At 43.8% G+C, this 13,393-nt stretch overlaps 1 long non-coding RNA gene across 1 annotated transcript in view; it reads left to right on the top strand.

Moving 5' to 3' along the window:
• The window catches only part of LOC116147377 (uncharacterized), a 307,447-nt gene that overhangs the window by 110,739 nt on the left and 183,315 nt on the right, over positions 1-13,393 (top strand). The window contains exon 4 of the long non-coding RNA XR_004130907.2: positions 7,791-7,890. This is a non-coding gene — a long non-coding RNA (uncharacterized LOC116147377). The remainder of the gene's footprint in view (positions 1-7,790; positions 7,891-13,393) is intronic.

Below are 13,393 nucleotides of genomic sequence, written 5' to 3'. Positions count from 1 at the left end.
CAGTTTCTCTTTTGCTGGTTGTGCAGCTCAGCTGGGTCCCGGTAGCTCTGTCTCTGCCCAAATGTTTTCAGGACTTCCCTTCGGAAGCTGGCAGCACGGGGACCACCCACCTACCCCAGTTAAGGTTATTGGTCCTTTGGAAGCAGAAATGTAACCACTGAAGTCCAGAAACTAAAATAACAATTGAATGTTTATTCTTCTGGTCCCATTTGAGCCTCACACCACCCTGTAAGCTAATAATTATTGTTCCCCTTTTATAAGTGAGTACACCGAGGGTTACAAAATCTAGGGAAACTTCGTTGGTTTACACAACTAGAAAGAGGCCTTCCCTGGCTACCATCATTGTGTAAATTGCTGTCCCCTGCCAGTCGCCATCAACACTACTCTATTTTCTTAACATCACTGATCACAATGTGTAACTATTGCCGCCTTTGTTTACTTATTGTAATAGATAGCCTCCAATGTGGCACCCAGTGACGCTCACTCCCAGAGTTGGTGCCACTGTGCAGTCTCCTCCCACTTTGAATCATGCGGGTCTGTGTGACTGATAGGAGGTAGGCCACATGATGATGCATGACTTTCAAGGTTACATCATAAAGGGCATAACTCTGCCCTGCTTAGGGAAGCCAGCAGCCTTGCCATGGGGACACTCAAGCATCCTGGAGAAGCCCACATGAAGAGTAACTGGAGTCTCCTCTGAACAACCAGCACGAACTTGACAGTCATGTGAGTGACCCCTTGGACGTGGATCCATCAAGCCAGCGAAGACTTCAGATGACTGCAGTCCAGATGACTTGAACTGCAATCTCCCAAGAGCCCTTCAGCCAGAAGTGCCCAGCCACGCTGTTTCTGAGTGCCTGACCCACATGTGATCCCATTTGCAATATTAGAATTCAAAAGGTGATATATAGGGGTTGGGAAGGATAAATTGGGAGTTTGGGATTTGCAGATACTGACTACTATATACAAAATAGATAACAAGGTCCTACTGTATAGCACAGGGAGCTATAGTCAATACTTTGTAATATCCTATAATGAAAAAGAATATGAGAAGGAATATATACATGTGTAACAAAAGCACTATGCTGTACACTGGAAATTAACACAACATTGTAAATTGACTATACTTCAATCAAAAGAAAATAATATATAATAAACGTTTATTTGTTGTTTGAAGCACATATGGAGAAATTTGTTATGCAGCAATAAATGCCTACAACACTCTTTGTCTCTTTTCCCTGGCAGATTGTAAACTCTGTGAGGGCAAGCCTCACATCTCTCTGATTCACCACTCTCACACCTAGTACAATGCCAAGCACACAGCAGTGACTTAATATATCGTTAGTTATAATGACTCACTGAATGCGGTAGTTAGTGAGGGGATTAACATCTTCCTGCTCTCACCTCACTTCTGGCCCTTTCCCACAGTATGCTATTGCTTCTCTTTCCTCACAGGCTTGAGTCATACAGCCACCTGGGGGGTAGACTTTTTCCTGTTGCCTACACAGCAATTCATAGTTAATTAAACCTTTGCATAAACAGAACAAGGGAGGATGTAAAAGTAATGAGCTGACAGCCCAGGGTGTATTATGTGGGGCTGAGAAGAGAATTTAACTTAGAGAAGAATTATGCACAGGCAGAAGAGCAGTCCATTAAAACAAACCAACTGTCTGGAAAGAGATAAAACAAAAATGGATTCTGCATCTTGTGAAATAAATAGCAACACTGCACATTCAGGGCACTTTGGGATCCTCAGTGATGAGCTCATGATTAGTGGGAAAGGGAAACACTGGATGATGTAGGCAGGAGGGCAGAAGCCGGTCCCTCCAGTTCTCCTGTGCGAGTTGCAAGATGTGTCTTGCTGGAGCTCCGTTCTGGTGCTAGGCTTGCTTTGCTCATAACCCATCTGTCTTAGCGTGAGTTTCCCCTGGAGTAGATTCTGAAACAAGGACTCAAATGCAAGCATTTTATTGAGACTTGTAAGGAATACAAGTTGCTGGAAAGTTAATCTAAGGAAGGAAAGGCAGTAGATTAAGAATGAGTTATTAATCCAGCAACCACACTGGGCAACTGGAGATTAACTCCATGGGGCTACACTTTGAGAGACCCCAAAACACACACACACACATACAGATTTATCTCAGAAGTTGAGGGAGCTGGGACAGTTATACCTCCATACCCATAAGAGGGATGTCAACTTTCAGGCACTAGGTAGACACTTGGTGTGGCAAAAAGCCTGAAGACCTCTGGCAAAGATGTGGGTGTTGCTGCTGGAGTGAGGCTGGTGTGCCCAGAAAAGGTAGGGAGACTTGGGGATTATGGCTAGAGCATTGAGAAGAATTAGCTAAACCATTTCTGACTCCTGAAGAACTCTCCAAATTTGGCTCCTAGGCACCCAGATTCCAACGACCCAGAAGTCCTCACCAACTTCTTCATTAGCCACCTCTATATCCCATCAAATCAGCTCCCAAGTTTTGCCATTTCCCTTCTGCCATTAAAAAAAATATTCTCTACAGATTTAATGCAATCCCTATCAAATTACCCAGAAGTAGAACAGACCATAATAAAATTTATATGGAACCACAAAAGACCTAGAATTACCAAAGCATTACTGAAGAAAAAGAAAGCGGCTGGAGGAACAACTCTCCCAGACTTCAGACAATAATATAGAGCTACAGTTATCAAGACAGCATGGTATTGGTACAAAAACAGACATATAGACCAATGGAACAGAATAGAGAGCCTAGATATGAACCCACAAACTTTTGGTCAACTAATCTTTGACAAAGGAGGCAAGAATATACAATGGAATAAAGACCATCTCTTCAGCAAATGGTGTTGGGAAAACTGGACAGCAGTATGTAAAGCAATGAAGCTAGAACACTCCCTTACACCATACACAAAAATCAACTCAAAATGGATAAAACACTTAAACATAAGACAAGATACAATAAACCTCCTAGAAGAAAATACAGGCAAAGCATTACCTGGCATACATCTCAAAAATGTTCTCCTAGGGCAGCCTACCAAGCAATAGAAATAAAAGCAAGAATAAACAAATGGGACCTAATTAAACTCACAAGCTTCTGCACAGCAAAAGAAACCATAAGCAAAACAAAATGACAACCTACGGAATGGGAGAAAATTTTTGCAAAAGATGAAACCGACAAAGGCTTGATCTCCAGAACATATTAGCAGCTCACGTGACTTAATAAGAAAAAAACGAACAATCCAATCCAAGAATGGGCAGAAGACCTAAACAAGCAATTCTCCAAGAAAGACATACAAATGATCAATAGGCACATGAAAAAATGCTCAATATCACTAATTATCAGAGAAATGCAAATCAAAACTACAATGAGGTATCACCTCACACCAGTCAGAGTGGCCATCATTCAAAAGTCCATAAATGACAAATGCTGGAGAGGCTGTGGAGAAAAGGGAACCCTCCTACACTGCTGGTGGAAATGCAGTTTGGTGCAGCCACTGTGGAAAACACTATGGAGATTCCTCAAAAGACTAGGAATAGACTTACATATGACCCAGGAATCCCACTCCTGGGCATATATCCAGAAGGAACCCTACTTCAAAAAGACACCTGCACCCCAATGTTCATAGCAGCACTATTTACAATAGCCAAGACATGGAAACAGCCTAAATGGCCATCAACAGATGACTGGATAAAGAAGATGTGGTATAATGATACAATGGAATACTATTCAGCCATAAAAACAAAATAATGCCATTTTCAGCAACATGGATGTCTCTGGAGAATGTCATTCTAAGTGAAGTAAGCCAGAAGGAGAAAGAAAAATACCATATGAGATCGTTCATATGTGGAATCTGAAAAAAAAAAAATAAAGAACATAAATACAAAACAGAAACAGATTCATAGACATAGAATACAAACTTGTGGTTGCCAAAGGGGAGGGGGGTGGGAAGGAACAGACTGGGAGTTAGAAATTTGTAGATACTGACAGGCATATGTAGAATAGATAAACAAGATTATACTGTATAGCACAGGGAAATATATACAAGATCTTGTGGTAGCTCACAGGGAAAATAAAATGTGACAATGAATATATGTACGTTCACATATAACTGAAAAATTGTGCTCTACACTGGAAATTGACACAACATTGTAAAATCACTATAACTCAATAAAAAATGTTAAAAAAATAAAAAATAAAAAAGTACTCTCTCCATTCTCATTGTCTTATTCATTTTACCTGGATCGTTCATTCACTTGACAAAGATATATTTCCCCCCTGAGCTATGCACTGGGGATACAGAGTGAACAAACACTGATGTGGACGTGACAATCTGGCCTTTAGAATCCACAGGAACTCTTTTACATGCTCCCAGAATAAACAAGTTATAGTATAGAATTTACCCATGCCACCCAATTGTGCGAGGCTCCCCAAATTCATACGACAGGCCCAGAACATCCCAGGAGATCACTAGCCCTTAAGTCAGCCATTCCATCAGAACTATTGCAGTAACCATGGTTTGGGGAAATCTGCTTTCTCCTTTTTTTGATTTGTCTGTACCCTTAGTAGTCTTCCTTCTCTAACCCTAAAGTATTTACTGCAAGGAGGCACCACCCTGCTATTACCCTTCCAGGAACATTATGGAGAAGATATCAAATTAGTACCTTAAAATAAAGCCTAATTCATAATTATATCTTTGATATACACTGAAACTAAAAAGAAGTAAAGAAAATAACCATGTTGAATTTTTTAGAGACAAATTAATGCCCAATTAATTAGCACATACCAAGGGAAGAAGACAATGTTCATTCATTCATTCGATGAAGAAATATTTATTGCACACTTATGTGCCAGCATCGATGCTAAGCCCTGAAAATCAGCAATCAGTAAAGTAAGATGACATTTGAGGTCAAGACGCCCAGATTATGTAGGCTGTGGTGAGGCCCTTGGATTTTACTCTATGTGGGATGATAAAACCCCAATTCCTCACTCCTTCTTACATGCATGACTGTTGTCATGTAACTTAGCACCGCCTTCCCATATGATTCTGTGCTTGGCTGTGTCACTTGTCTTTACCAATGGTTTGTTAGCAAACAGGATTCAAGTGAAGGCTTGAGAAACACTTGTATGATTGGGCTCATTCACTCTGGCTCCCCTGCCTTGGCCAGCCTGCTGGCGGATGGAACTGTGGAGCAGGGCCTGAGGCAATCCAATTATCTCAGTTGAGGGATCAAACAATGTGCAGCTGACCCCTTGGTGTATTTCTAGAACCCAACCAAGACAGCTGAGCCCAGTCCAATCAGCAGAACCCCACATACTCATGGTTTTATTCCACTGGGGTTTTGCGGTTGTTTGTTATCCAGTATTCATGAGGCAATAGAGAACAGAAAGACACGGAAAATCACTGGAAGGTTTGAAGCTGAGAGAGACAGAGAGTTGTCAATGTTTTCAAAAGAATCCTCTGGTTGCAGTAGAAATAATACCTTATAATGCGGTGAGGATAGAATCAGGGAATTCAAAATTATTCAAACATCAGTGGCAATCTTTGGATGGACTCAGAGGGCACCATGATGTTTTCTCAACATTTTCACAAGAGAATAGTAGTTTCATTAGGGAAGGTCCAGGACCTTGCAAATATGCTAGGATATTGAACACTTAAACACTCCCATTTCAGCTGCGCTTGCTGTCTTAGCTGGGATAACTTCCTATAACTGGTAAACCCTCTTTCTCCAGAGAAGATTTCCTTGACACCCCCAGATGACATTAGCTCACCCTGTAGTAAAGCCCTCCTCCAACACTTACCGTAATTGTCATAAAAATTATACACTTTTTTTTACTATTTACCGTATCTCACTGGGAACCCCCTGAAGGCAGGGACCATGCCTGCCTTCTTTAGTTCTATATCCCTTGCATAATAAATATGAATTATGCTGATGATACAGTCCAGTTTCTACTAGGAAGGAAACAGTTACATACTTTATTAGTGTAGGCTAGGTTGCAGTAATGGAATGCAACAGAATGTTTTTAAAATATTTTTATATATAACTTAAAATTCATAGAAAAGTTGCAAGGACAGAACAAAGGATTTCTGTACATTCTTTAACTCCAATTCTCTAACTGTTACCATTTTATCGTATATACCTTATTCTTTCTGTTTCTCTCTCTGTATACTTTTTCTGAACCATTTGAAAGTAAGCGCTGCAAACAGCATGGTTAATTACTTCTAAAAACTTCAGTATGTATTTCCCCAAGACAAAGACTTTTACAACGCCCCAACAGAAATATAGAAAAAATGACATGAACAGTGATAAAGTAATACTATCCAATCAGCAGATCCATTCAAATCTTGCCAATGACCCCAATAAATGTCCTTTATAGGCACCCTTGTGTTTCTGGTCCAGCATCAGGCACTGCATTTAGTTGTCACATCTCTTTAAGCGACTTCAGTCTGAAATAGCCCGTCGGTTTTTTCATGTCTTTCATATCTTTGACATTTCTGAGAAGTACAGGTCAGATACTTTCTAGAATGTTCTTCAGATTTTCTCCTGTGTCTGGTGTTTCTTCATGATTAAACCCTGGTTATACATTCATTTGCAGATATTAGACATTATGAGTTCACGTTGCTAACTCCAATTCCGATCTAACACCTCGCCTCCCTCCTTTCCATATTTATATGTCCCTCCTCTGACAGCAGAAACCTCACTTCCCTTATGCCTAGTCTGGTCACATCTTTTCCCAACTCTCCTGTAAGGCACAATCTCCTGATTATGCAGACCGGCTCTTTTGCCTCCATCTCTACACATGTCACCCTGATGGGCCATGCCCTCCTGCATTTCACTGTGGCTTTGCTGGACAAGCCTCCCCACCCCTCCCCCACACTCCCCCACCTCTCCCCACCCCTCCCCACCCCTCCCCCTAGCCCTGCCCCCACCTCCTCCCCTCACTTCCAACAGGCATGGTGGGTCCAGACCCCAATTTCTCTGCGGTCCTGCAGACTAAGTGAGCTCCAACCCTGACTCCAGCCCCCTCGCCGGCACTACTGGGTGTTTGTTCTTCGCGCACATAGTAGGCGTGGGCAGACGGAGAGTTCTACGCTGTTGGAGGAGGTCGGGGAGAGGACGTGACCGCCGGTTGGCCGGCAAGCTGGACCATCCGAGGCTCCTTGCCCCTCCCCTCTCCGCCCACGTCCACGGGCCGTACGTCCCGCCCACCGTGCCGACGGTGGGAGCCATTTTCCAAGGTCGCAGCCTTGGGAGAGGAAAGTGTTGAGAGCGTCTGGGCGGTGTGCGTGGCTGGACCCGCTAAGGCCTCTGTTCTAACGTTTAGGACTGTGGCGGGCTGGCAGGCGGGCGGGGAGATCTAGTCCTCTTGCGGCGCCCAAGACAAGCCTCGTAAGTTCCCTTGCTTAGCAGACCTGCCACCCGCCAGTCTGCAGTGGCTGCCTCTTTCTTCGGTTTCTCCTTGCCCTCCGTGTGTGCGGGCTGGTTTCAGACTTCACCTGCAGAGCTCCCGAGGTTGTGAACCAACAGAAACTACGTATATAGCTAAAATCCGGCAGGTAAAATGACCGTCTGCTGCTCTCACTCCCCATCCGGAACCTTCCAGTCCACAGCCTTATTCTGATTAGAGAAACCCTTCCTCAGTGATGCTGAGGTTTAGGGTGGCCCCTGCAAGCCTGCCACCTTTCCCGATCACTGTCTCCTTTAACGATAGGGACTCTTTAATCGGATGGATCTGCTGTGTTGGGTGGTTACGCATGGACTGCTGCCTTCAAAATCGCTTTTTTACTCTTTCTTCCAGGTTTAAGAGCCTTGGGATGGAACGAGCAAGATTGAATTTGGAGTCGCAGAGTTCTGCGTTCCAATTCCAGCAGCACTGCTCTCTGGCTGTGTGACCCTGGGTGAGTCACTTCACTCTTCTGAACCGTGTTTCCTTACCCATGGAAAATACTTCTCAGGGTTATGGCGAGGAGTAGATAATGTAAGGTGCAGAAAGTGCTCAAGGTAGTGCTTGGTACGAGCTGAGCATTCAATTGAGTGCGAACAGTTGCTCTCCTGGCTCCTTTGTCGGTCCACTTGTTCTGTTGAGGATGTTGGAATGTGCCCCGCAGTGAACAGTTTAATATGTGGCCCAAGTGCAGTGAATTAAAAATTATGCTGAAGGCCCTCCCCTCATCCTGGCCGGCACTAACTGACCTGATCACCTGTGAGCATGGGCTGGCCTGAACGTGGGCGGGAATCCGCATCAGGCCACCTTCCTTTCTGAGCATCCTGCTGCGGGCATCACAGACTTTAGCTGCGGAGCAGTTGAGCAGCCAGCATCTCCGGAGGCCCTGTGCGTGGCCAGCACCAGAGATGATGGGTCTTTCAATCAAGCCTCTAGCAGGGAACAGGCCTCTGTGGTTCATCCACAGCACTGGCTCATTATAAGACAGACCATTGAGCAAGTGTGAGAGGGCTTGGGGAGGGCAGGGTCCTCCTCTTGGGAAGACCACTGTTGCCTTGTCATGATTGGGCTCTGACAGGTACCAAGGAGATTGTCAAAACTCCCTCTGAACTGGGAGTTGGACACAAGAACCTGGGTTTCCCGACAGCCAGCCCAGGCCCAGGCAGGTCTACCTCCCTGGCTCCCTCCTTGGAGCTGGTGCCTGTGTCTTCCCTTCCTGTTCACCCCCTCTAACCTGGGGGCAGGTTAAAAGGACCCAAGAGAGAAGACTTGGGGGGCCCCAGCCCTTATTGTGGTGTGTATCAGCACATGGTGGCTGAGGCTGGAAGTTCCGCGCACCCTTGGATGACACCTGTGAGATGTTCAGAGATCATGGACTCGTTATTAGATGATGTACTGTTTAATAGGCTGCCTGAGGTGCGAGTGGAAAAACTCAGGCCCACTAGATTTGGTCCTGGCTTGATGGTGTGGTTTGGGCTGGTGACTCACCTTTCTTCCATGCTGGGGGCTTCTGTGCAGAGAAGGCTGCAGACGAATTAACCTCATCGGCTAACTTGAAATTACCTTGGCCACTGAGAGTTACACTGAGCTGAGTGCAAAGGCAGGCCCTTGTTGCCTTGTGAACCTGGTGGTGTTGCTATGGAAACCAAAATTTTTCTGTCCCTCTGGTTCTGTGGGGTTAGGAGGTGTCCCCTGGGAATAGAGGGGCCAGGCCAGACGAGGGTGGGGTGGGGTAGGTGCAGGTAGGGAGGTGTATAATTCAAGATTTGGTAGGTGGGGTCAGGAGGTGAGCTGGGAAAATCCTACTTCCTCAGGTGGGGACTGAGCCTCCATCCTCAGCTGGGTTCAGAATTGAGCCCCCGGGAACCCTTTCTTCTGGAGACGTTCCCCTCCCTGGGCTTCTGGCTGGCTGGGGGCAGGATGGTGTCTTGGTATTCCCTTAGCAGAAATCAACAGTTCAGCTTAGCCAAGAAAACTCCTAGCAGAATGGGGTCCTGGCTGATTTCAGCCCTCAGATAAGTCCCTGGCAACACAGGGCAGCAGCAGGACTCGTGCACTCAGAGCTGGTTCTGCTCTGACTTGTACGCATTGGGACCTCTCATGTTTCCTTTACATGAAAAATGACATGAATGATGATAATACTCTTCCCATTTGCACATAAGTCCCTTTTGAAAGAGAAAACACTATAAATTTTGCTGCCTTCAGACTCAGGAGGCTTGATGGGTCTCCACTTCAGGGAACAGAGGTTGGTGCTGGCCCTGACCTTACCGTAAAGGCAAGCAACTCTGGAGACCTAAGGCTGGCTTGATGCATTTTCTTTACTCTATTTCTTTTATTCCTGTCTTACCATAGGTCAGCTCCCTTGTCCCCAGCTAAATTGTCAGCTCTGCCCCAGATGGGGACCATATCTCATTCATTTCTGCGGTTTGGTTCCTCCCCCTGCCCCCACCCTCTGACCCTTTCCTGTCTGTGCCCTTTCTGGGGCCAACACAGAACTTGTTCCCTGCTAGGAATGCAGTAATTATTACTTGCACATATATAGCATTTTAAAGTCTAACCAAGGTTTAGAATGATCTCAGTGTCTCTGGCTTTTGTCTGTTTTGAGGGTGCCTCCCAAGAGCAGACCCTGGGAGGATTTGAGACAGTATGTGAACAAAAGGGCATGGCTTGCTCTAATAAGACTTTATTCACAAAAGCAGGCGGCAGGCTGGATTGGGTCTATGGGTCATGGTTTGCCAACCCTTGTCTAGAGGAAAGAAGTTGGGCTTCAGATTTAGATTCAAGTTTGCCTCCTCTCCTGGCTTTGCTGCAAATCAGCTGTGCAACTTTTAGGTGTGTCACGGTGTCTCTAACCCTTGTCTGGATAATGCAGATGATAATACTCATCTTTCAGACTTGTTCTGAGGATTAATTGCATATACACAATTCCTGATGTATTGAGGGGCTTAACCATGGCAGATTTCCCTGTTTCTTCCTCCACTTCCTTCGTGCCTGGAAGCCCATGGATGATTTTAAATTGGTTATAAATTCAGGTGAACAAGGCTGAATTTATAAGCATAGATTCGTGTGATTCCTCATAACTCTGCCGAGTTCCAGGGCCACGAAGATGATGCCTGGACCTGAGCCACGCACTGTTTTACAAGCATCCCAGCTGCTCAGTTTGGCTCTGAGCTGCCCAGACAGGTGGGAAGGTTTGTCAGTGACATGATTCATGGGGGCCTTGGAGGAAACACTAACCAGCCACTTAGGAGAGTCAGACTGTTCGTCCTGATAATCAAAGCGTTGTGAATAAGGCTTCTAGCCCTATCATCAGATCAAAGACAATACTGGATTTCATGGGGCTTTTACTTAAGTCTCGTAGAATAGGGATCCAGAGCGCGCGACTCAGATCCAGGCTGGATGCCAAAGCGAAGTTCAATAAAAGCAGTTCTTTGAGGGCCACAACCACGGTGGTCCTTTCATTCTTTGATGGTGTGGCCTGACTCAAGGATAGCACTTAGAATGCATAGAGGACAGGATGGGTGCTGTAGCCTTCCGATGCTTTTCCACAAATACGGAGCTCTTGAAAGGAATTGAGTGGCAGTGAGTTGGACGTCAATTATTTGGGAAGCAATGATTTTCGAAGCTTGTAAGGGCAGAGCTGTGTGTTTTTGTCCACTGGGCTGGGGCAGCACTGATGAACTCTAATGAAGATGGAGAATCTTTTCAAGGATCCATGCTGAAATACAAGGCCACCCTTGCTCCCTGGTGAGGTGAGCCTAGGACATTCCTATGGGCAAGGTCAAGGGTCTTATACCACCCTTGCAATTGTAGCCTAGATGATTTTGAAAATGGGGCTTATTCAATGTCCAATTCAGATGTAAAAGATTTCAAAACATCTAACTTTAAACAAAATAACTTTCTAAGGACTCTTCCAAGATAAATTGGTTTTCAAATATGTAACTGTGTTGACTCATATGAGTTAGCTTTTATTATGTGACAAACCACCCCACACTTTAGTGTCTAAAATCAACAACCACTTAATTAACTCACAATTTACAGACATGCAGGGCCCAGTGGGCATATCTTTTGGTCTCTGCTGGGCTCAGTCATGTGTCTGCAGTCACCTGCCAGCCTGGCTGGGAACTGGCTGATCTAGGATGGCTTCTGTTGGGATGGTTTGTCTTGTCTCACATGGTCTGTCACCTGCCAGCAGGCTACCTGAGGGCTGCCCACGTGGTGTCTGGATAGGGTTCTAATAAGAAACTATAAAATCTTGAGACCTTGGCACAGCATCACTTCTGCCATTTTCTTTTATTTTATATTTTTAAATTAAAATGTTAATTTTGAGATAATTGTAGATTTATATGCAGTTGCAAGAAGTCACACAGAGAGATTTTGTGAGCCCTTTATTCAGTTTCCTCCCATGGTAGTGGCTTATGAAACTATAGTATAATGCCTCAGCCAGGATACCGACCTTGATACATGTCCACCACTGCAAAGATCCATCCTTTTTTTCTTTTTTTTTAATTGAAGTATAGTTGATGTACAATATTATATGTTACAGGTGTACGATACAGTGATTCACAATTTTTCAAGGTTATACTCCATTTATAGTTATTATAAAATATTGATTATATTTGCCTGTGTTGTACAATATATTCCTTAGTTTATTTTTTCCATTTTTTATTGAAGCATAGTCAGTTTACAATGTTGTGTCAATTTCTGTACAGCATGTTTCAGTCATACGTATACATACATATATACCTTTTCATATTTTTTATTGTAGATTACAAGATATTGAATATAGTTCCCTGTGCCTTTAGCTAATTTTATATCTAGTAGTTTGTACCTCTTAATCCCCCACCCCAATACTGCCACCTCCCCAGTAACCACTAGTTTGTTCTCTAGATCTGTGCCTGCTTCTTTTTTGCTATATTCACTAGTTTGTTGTATTTTTCAGATTCCACAGATAAGTGATATCATACAGTATTTGTCTGTCTCTGTCTGACTTATTTTACTTAGCATAATGCCCTCCAAGTCCATCCATGTTGCTGCAAATGGCAAAATTTCATTCTTTTTAATGGCTGAATAGTATTCCATTGTGTATGTATGTGTGTACACACACACACACATCACATCTTCTTTATCCAGTCATCTGTTGATGAACAGTTAGGTTGCTTCATATCTTGGCAATTAATGCTTCTATGAAAATCAAGATACCTGTATCTTTTCAAGTTAGTGTTTTTGTTTCTTTCAAAGATCCATCCATTTTATACCCACATCCACTTGCTCCTTTCCTCATCCCTTTCTTAATCCCTGGCAACCACTAATCTGTTCTCCATTTCTATAATTTTGTCATTTTTAAGGAGGTTATATAAATGGAATCATAAATTATGTGACACTTAGAGATTGGCTTTTTGCACTCAGTATAATTCTCTAGAGATTCATCCAGGTTGTCGCATGAATTAATAGTTTATTCTTTGTTATTGTTGAGTAGTATTCCGTGGTCTGGATGTATCACAGTTTGGGTAACTGTTGACCCGCTGAAGGACATCTGAGTTGTTTCCAATTTTTGTCCATTATAAATAAAACCTCCATGAACATTTGCATATGGATTTCTGTGTGAGTGTAAGTTTTTACTTCTCTTGGAAAAATTCCCAGAAGTATTAATTGATGGGTTGTATGGCAGATACATGTGCAGTTTGTTTCTTTTCAAAGAAACTGCCAAAGGAATGTAGGGTTCCCATGTAGAGTCTATTGACATCCAAGCCCCCTTCCTACATTCCTTTGATAAATGCAGGGTACCAGGCCAACCTAGATTCAAAGAGTGAAAGAATGGGTTCTATCTCTTGATGATGCAGCCAAAAAAATTGAAAAATGACGCGGATACAGGGAGGAAACAATTGTAATCACTTGCTTTAATGATGATGGTTATCAGTAGATGAGGTTGGGAAGGAGCTACCCAAAGAATGGCT

This window comes from Camelus dromedarius, chromosome 18 (assembly GCF_036321535.1).
Source record: "Camelus dromedarius isolate mCamDro1 chromosome 18, mCamDro1.pat, whole genome shotgun sequence".
NCBI lineage: Eukaryota > Metazoa > Chordata > Mammalia > Artiodactyla > Camelidae > Camelus > Camelus dromedarius.
Note: the sequence above shows the minus strand (reverse complement) of the source record. Positions and strands in the feature narration are given on the sequence as shown.